Genomic DNA, 8,022 nt, shown 5'->3' with positions numbered 1-8,022 from the left:
GAATTTTGAAAACAAAGAAAATATAAAAGTTCCACATAATAATTTGCATCAAATAACAAGACAGATGACATTTAGATACTGTGAGAAGCTGGAAAAACAAACACTCTTGTCTCTGCCTCAAAGACCAATAGCTGGATTTTGCTGTAAACAGTAATCACATACATATGAGATTATTTCATTGAAAGTGGAGCCTCCTGGAGTAGTTAAATCTTGGTTTTACAGCTCCTTACTTAAGCAGTTCTTCTGAATCATACTTCTTAAGGCAACTAGAATCTGAATTCTCAAAGACTCCTTTTGATTTGGGAGAGCTTTGTATAGGGCACTAGGAATGTAAGGAGAAATTACCGAAAAAGCACAGTCACTAGCAGATACTGGGAGGCTTATCACAAAGCCAATCTGTGTTCTTAATCCCACTGCATTCTGCAAAATGCAGAGAAAATATTTAGGGATTTTTTTTTTTCCTACATACTGCAGAAAACACGTCTGAGATTCCTGCAGCTATTCAGAGAGATGAAGTCTGTCATTTCTGTTGGTTTCGGTGCCAGCTTGTAGTTTTTAACAAAGGCATATGGCACCTTTTATAGACTCTGAGTCTGAATAGGAATAAAAAGGGATTTAGTGACTCCGGGCCCCATAGCAACCGACACTGAGCAGCATCCCACTACATCAGTCAGCATATGTGACACCTTCCCCAATCCTAGCCTAACTAACGATGGATGAAGAGACAGGCAGGTGACAACGCCGTGCTCTTTCACTTTATCACAGGGGCCACAAAGCAACTGTCATGCATAGACAAACATCCCGACTAATGCCACCGTTACCTATTTGCATTTCGGTTCCACACGAGTCAAATTGGTTTTACTGCATGAAAGTTATTCTGATCGCGTGTTTTTTCTGAAGACTACGTGCTCCAAACAGCAGCTATATCATACCTGAAATAATTAAAGGTGCAAAGACCTGAACTGGAAGTACCCATTGAATGAATGAAATCTGAATGTAACAAGAAAAAAAAAATCTGTCTGCCATTTATATTTATCCTGACTGATCGTGACATTCAGTGACTATGTTTACCCTATTTTTATATGGGTGTTTGCATTTTATTCAAATATTTTGCCTCATCTTTTAAGGCACCATTAAAGTCAATGTGAAAGAAGGGCATTTGAGAAGGTGTCAGCTTCCTGCAGGATTAGCTCTTAGGGCTGAGAAAGACTTAAAAGAAAAAAAAAATGCTGTTAAACCTCTGTGTACTCTGCATTAGTGGCACTGGATAGATGTGGACAGCTTTATATTCCCCTTTCTGAAATGCTGTTTTCCTCCTCCAGCTGTTTGGATTTTTCATCTTTAATTTATCTTGACCCTATTTAGAGAGAGACAAGACTTGTCCTGCATATCAGTGTCATACAAGTCATAAGCAACCGTGCTTTCATGAGCAGAACATTTTGCATTTGAAGATTATTCTTTACTGCGTTATGTTAGCATCCGAAAGCGCTATCGAAGCTGAGAATTCCCTTTTGCCAGGCACACGCGTTAAAAAAGAGCACTTGCACTGAGGTTGACACCTGACAGGAAAGGCAGGTCACAGGCAAAGGAGATCGGAGGGAAAATAATATATGAACTCGGTATTTCATGACTCACACTTCAGTGCTGGGGGGAGGTCTGCAGCAGAGAGGGCGGAGGCCCGAAACCAGCCATGCTCTCCCAAGGGCTCATACGCTTGGACCTGCAGGCAATGAAAGCTGCTGTATTGGTGGACTCCAATTCTGCCATAAAATGCCTTCATACTCATGGTGGACCATCTTTGGAGATGGTCTCCAAACTAGTGGAGGTCATCTTTCTTGGTCCAGCAAGGCCATCCCTTGTTCTGCTTATCTAAATGTGGATCAAGACGAACTTAGATTATCTTAGATAGCTGAGCTGTAGGTGTGATAAGGAGCAGTGTTGCACTTGCAGAGTTAATTAGGCTCTTACAGCATATATGTGTTGTACCTGCCCTGTGCAATAAATATTAGGGCAGCCTAGAAAACCACAGTCAGGTTTCTTCAGACCCATAGTGCTATTCATCTCTTTCCTACATTTTGATGCCACTCTATCCAAAATCTACAGCATCAAACTGGCTTCACATAAAATATCATAAAAGCGATGTATGGCTTACATTTTTGTGCCGTGACAAACAGGCCTATTTTAATGGAAAGCTGCCTTCATTAAATAACTTTAGAAACTTATGGGAAAGTTGAGTCACTAAATCTCCTGATGTGTTTTTAAAATCTCAGTGCCCAAGGCATTACATTAAAAAAAAAAAAAAAAAAAAAAAACAGCCACAGCTTTTAGCATTTTTTTTTCATATTCAATTGAACTTTCAGAAATTAAAAGCTTTTATCTTTGATACAGTTCATGAAAAGGTCTTCAGAGACAGGCTCTAAACAAGACTTCCAACTTGACCTGAACAAAAGTATTGGGATTTAGAGAGCACAACTGATAGGATTAGTACTTCTGTCTGGCTATCCGTGTTAAGACAATTAAAACAGGAAATAGTAAAAATAGAGTATGGTAGGACATTTAGGGAGTCAACTCTTAGGCTTAGCTATAAAACATTTAACAATCTTTTCTGCCATATGTTTTTTCTATCCACATCTTTTCTGAACAAAAGTCCAGACCAAACCAGAAAATTAAGTCATTCATATCCTATGGTACAACGTAACACAATGAAAGTGGAAATGGCATGCTTAGGGTGCAAGAAATGGCTGTGAGTAATAGGACAAAATTAAATATTAGAGTTTTGCTGACTGCTAGGAGAGATCAGTTAGATTGTGAAGAGCTTCCTCAGGGAGCTGGTGGGAGCTCTGTAGCTTTGGTCATTTAAATCAGACTGAACATTTCAGCAGAAAATATACTTCAGGGAGCCATCAGTGATATTTAAGACATCATTTACCATACTTCTAATACACTGGGATTTTGGAAAGCTGATATAAAGTACTGTGCGAGAGAAATGAAGAAAAAAAACCACCTGGAAACAAGCTCATTTAGGTCCCAATTCAGCAAAGGACTGGAAAATCACACTTCCCCCCTATCCTCTGATAATTGCGCAAGGCTGTCCTATGGCTGTAAACTATCTTAGCCCTTAGGGATCTGCCTGCATGTCCTTGCGCTGTCCCAGACCTTCTCTGTGACTGCTGCAGGTGAGAGGCACTGGTACAGCAGTAACGAAGTTTGCTTATATTCCAGTATAAATATGACAAGGAATCACGTGTTTAATTAGGAAAGCTGGCCATGAGGTTACATGGAGAGTTTGTAAAAATCATTTATTTTGTGTTTTCCTCCTCACTGTAGTAAAAGTATTTGCTGAAATGTCATAACTGATTTACACCTTTGGAGAAGCTCTGATGTTTCTCTGCGATGAAGGTGGACTAAGTCTCAGACTGAGATGCTAACCAAAGCCAGTTGACTCCTGTGACACCTGAACAGTTCAGGGCTCAGAGGTGTTTTAGCCCCAGAAGCTGAGTTATATTTTTGTTGTACTGACGGTCCTCTTGGAAGAATACAAGAAAAGCACAAAAGCCTGGGATGCGTGGTGTTGTGGGAAATTTGTGTACAGCTTTATTTGCTCAAAAAGTAAGACAATTAAGCCTATTTCACGATCTGAACTTTGCATGTTCTTAATAGTCCTACTGAAGTCAATGAAACTACTCACGGCATCTTGTACAGTTGATAAGCTTCTGTAGGGAAGGGACTGGTAATGGGATCTCTGTTTCCTTGGAGATCACATGCTTTGGAACCGCTCTAGCAGTCTCAGAGTCTTCTGCCTGTAATACCTTAATCATTTCCATAGAAAACACTTAATACATTAAGATATCACAAGAAGGATGAAGCCTTTAGATAACCAATAAATAACAGGGAATTAATAACTCCTAACATTCTGGTTTCATGGGACTAAGGCTGAAGGAGAGAAAAATGGACCAAAAAGCCATTATCAGATTTTGCATTTTTTATGCTGGAAAACCTTTTAATTTCAGATTTCAAACTAGTATGGCATTTATAAATACAATCAGCAGAATACGCAGAAGATATTCTGTTCAAAAGAAGAAATAAAAATGCACGTAATATAAGTATCCTTTGAGAAGCATTTCATTATTACTCTGAGGGCAAATTAATTTTATTAATGTCAGACAAGAGGAAGTCTATAATTTCTCGGCTTTCTTTAGGCACAGCCATATTATTAAACACCACAGAGAAATCTCTAGTGAACCTTCTCTGAAGGAAGCTTATTTTGGCTTTCCAGATTCACATCCCTGACAGAAGTAAGGTGACTCAGAGACCCTAATCAATCTGTCCAAGTTTTCTCGCGGTTCTCATGGTTGTGGCACATGAGAATCATAGTGGAGTCTAAATATCTCCAGTTCATGAGAATTCAGTCTCGGATATGGCTACAGACTCAACAGCTGCCCCAAGGACTGTCTGCAAAGTTCAAAAGCCCTCCCTCAAAAAGCAACAGATGTAATTGGAGCCCAATGTGAAAAGGGTGACTTATTCATCGCAGCCTTTTGTCGACAGTGTTTAGATTCAAAGGCATGACCAAGGAAGATGTCCCACTGAGGCCAGCTGCCTGGATCCATGCCAGCAATTTACATTTCCTTATATTGCTTAGGGGAGAAAGGGCTGATATAACCTATTATGCAAAATGTGTAATATAAAGAGAGCTGGTCAGAAGGTAATTTCCTTTGCCCTGAGGGGAAAAAAAAAAACCCACAGAAATTAAAAGTTATTTTTTTTCTGAAGGTTTTCTATTTTTTCCGTGTTTTCACTGCAAAACTAAAAATGTATTGTCCTATTTCCTGCCCCCAGCCAAAACCTACAAATTTTAACAAATAGGGGCATTCCATTTCACTGAAAATGGCTTTATATCAAAAAATGTTTTGAGAAGGTTTAACTGCTCTAATTAAACTCTACCAGGAATTTTTCTAGAAAGGATGCCTTATAGCTGCTGAAAACTGCATTAGAGGACACCTAGGTGCCGTAATGCTTCTGATGCACCTAAAATAAGAGCCACATTAGCTGGCCCTCAGCGAAATGAAAGTAAGCTTATAGTCTATCATTCGCATCATTTAAGTCTACAAAACATACTCTCTGATAGTGAGAAAAAGCCATGGAAATGCAGTTAGAGCTTGGACTTCAGCTGGATATAAAAAATAGGAAAGCAGCCGTGCTGGTCCAACCGAAGGTCTGTCCTGTCCTGCACCTGGTGGCCAACAGCAGGTGCCCAGAGATGAAAAAAGGACAAAACTACCATGTTACAACCCCCAAATACCTCCCTAGACTCCAGCATTGAGAGTTTCAGTGAGACAGATGTGATGTCTTGGTATTTTAGATAGCTTGGAAAACATACTTTGTCTCTAGTTGGATAGCTTTGAAGACATGATGGGAGACATCCCTCCTCCTAACTTTTTTTAAAACTAGGACTATCATATTCTCTGGGAATTTTGGGGGGGGGGGGTAATTAGCTGGGGTCATAGCTCTTACGAAACAATTTTGTCTCCTCTTGGTTAAGCAGTGCTCTGACAGTTTGATAAAGGGCACTAACTGCAATTAGTAAGTACATAAAATAATCCAAGCTGGGTAAAACAGGAGGGATGCTATTTTTGATCAAATCAGTGTACAAGGTGATTTTGCCTGTAGGCAAAGAACTGTAGATAATTTTCAGTTTGGTGGATAAACACGGTGATTGCAAAATTCAGTGTGAATCCCCAGAAGCTTTGCCTTTTTTTTTGAGGCAACTTAGAGACAAAACAAATGTCCTTCTAATCACATCTAGAGAAAAGCGAAAGCAATTAAATAAAACTCCAGCACAATTCTGGGGAGCAGAGATATGACAAACTCACAAATAGCCCAGCCAGCGGCGAGCGCAGGGTCTCAGCTGACCTCTGCGTGTCCAGGTTACAGCGGAGTGTGATCCAGGCTCTACTGTAATAATATACTTTGGCACAATGGGGCACCTGCAGTGCCGCTCTCTAGAGGTAAAAAAAAATTAATAAGGGAGAGGAAAGAAGACTAATGATTTTCAGAAAGCAGGTATTTCTCAGCAGTCCTGATTTCTAGCCTGTTCGACTTAACGCGTGGAAAACAAGACATTCAATCAAATGCTGTTATGTAAGTGCAGCTCTTTGAGAACGCTCCATATACAGTATAAATTGTACAGGCAGAGTGTTTTAAGCCCTTGGAAACTGCAGAAGATGGATATGGACTCTTTCTAAATCCATATAACTTTGAAAACAGGAATAAAAAGAATGATTAGTATAAGAAACATTATGAGGTGAGAGGCAAGGTTTATAGGGAGAGGTAACGTCTTTTATTAGAATAACTGATACGGTTGGAAAAAAACAATCTTTCCAGCACAAAAGCCCCTCAAAGCCTGTCTGTTTCTTTTCAATTCTTTTAATTTGTCTAGGGAAAGACATTACTTCTACCTACAAGTCCTGTCTCACTTCTACGTGCAGGCAATCGCTTAAAAGAAGGTATTTCACCTCATTCAAATGCTGTTAAATAACCGAGGCTGTGTTCTCTACTTGCCTGGAGTGAGTAGGAATTTGCGCTTGGAGTAGTCGGGGCGCTGAGGAGCAGTCGTCTGAATAGGGCTGCAGTCTGCCCTTTAAAGGGCAACGGGAAAAAAGAAGGGTCAGATGAGTTTACAAAACCCCATTTTTTTAGGACTGCTTAATCACCTCCAGGCAAATGATACTTTTCACATACCTTTCCGCACCATATTGCTGCTCGTGAGAGATGGCCAAAGAGACTAACCCTGAGTATCTTTCACCCAGTGACACTCAAAACATTTTATAATGATTAATTAATCAAGTTTTGATGTTCCTAGAAGTCTTACAAGTGTTTTGTGAGTGACACCATGGTAACAGAAGTGCCAAAACCCGTATTTCAAAGTACACAGAGCACATTCTCCTTCTCATGTGGCTGGATTCAATTTCCTAAGTTGCACAGAATACCAAATCACGCTCCTGGGAAGAAATGGGAAACTTTTCAAGTCACTCTATCTCATACGCTTATGTTAGTTAACTTTCTAACTGGCTCTAATGCTTTCTAAGGTTGGGTGACAGTACCAAGGCAGACTGAAAAGTTACTGATCAATAGTCACTGTGGTGGTACTTTGCCTTTTAAGGTGTACCCAGCAGAGGTTCAGTTTTGAGTTTGTCACCACAGGCTTTCTCCAGAGTTAACGGTGAGAAATAGGTAATTTTAGGTTGTAGCTAATTTGAATTTATTTTAGAGATTTATTCTCAGAAGAGAGAAACTGTGCCTGAGAAGCAGCTTTTTCTTCATTGTATATGAAAGGAGGTAGGGTGAATAGCTGAGATACTTCCTATACACTCTAGATGCCTACATTTGATCAGATGAATGCAATCCTCCCCATCTACTTCTGCCAAACTCCATCAGCCCATCAGGGCATGATTTCTTCTTTACAACTCAGCCCCTTTTCATCTGTGCTGTCTGCGGTATTCAAATGTTTTATGCACACTGTGTCATCCCTCTGAAAACCTCATGAATGTTATCTTTTATTTATGCCCTCAGAATTGCCGCTGATTATATTATGGCAATGTCTGGAAGGCTTAAACAAGATCAGGGCCATCTCTGTGAGGCACTGTCCAAACAGACTGGCTACATCAAAGGCAGGGAGCCAGTATTTCCAAGCTTGGTGTTAGTGCCCATTTCACATTCTGGTAGGACCCAAATATGTATGGATCCGCTTGCCCTCTTCTGCTAGGACGCATGGGTCAGACAGGAGCTCCAGCACCCCTGTAGATCACAATGTTGGTGTGCCACAAAACGGACACCTCCAGCACGGTCAGGAATGAGACTATGCCTGATGATAGGGAAAATGAGAAGAAAGGTTAGATTATGTCACCCTGTGGTTTATGAACAGGGAAAAAAGTAGAAAAAAGGCAAAAAGTGATTGATCATGCCACTAAGTCAACAGAAGAGTCTGAAACAGAAACCATCTCCTAACCTACAAGATATTCT

At 40.2% G+C, this 8,022-nt stretch overlaps 1 protein-coding gene across 1 annotated transcript in view; it reads right to left on the bottom strand.

The window, feature by feature from the left end:
* The window catches only part of CELF2 (CUGBP Elav-like family member 2), a 515,386-nt gene that overhangs the window by 367,834 nt on the left and 139,530 nt on the right, over positions 1–8,022 (bottom strand). The window lies entirely within an intron of this gene.

This window comes from Dromaius novaehollandiae, chromosome 1 (assembly GCF_036370855.1).
Source record: "Dromaius novaehollandiae isolate bDroNov1 chromosome 1, bDroNov1.hap1, whole genome shotgun sequence".
NCBI lineage: Eukaryota > Metazoa > Chordata > Aves > Casuariiformes > Dromaiidae > Dromaius > Dromaius novaehollandiae.
This window is presented reverse-complemented; position numbering and strand designations above follow the sequence as displayed.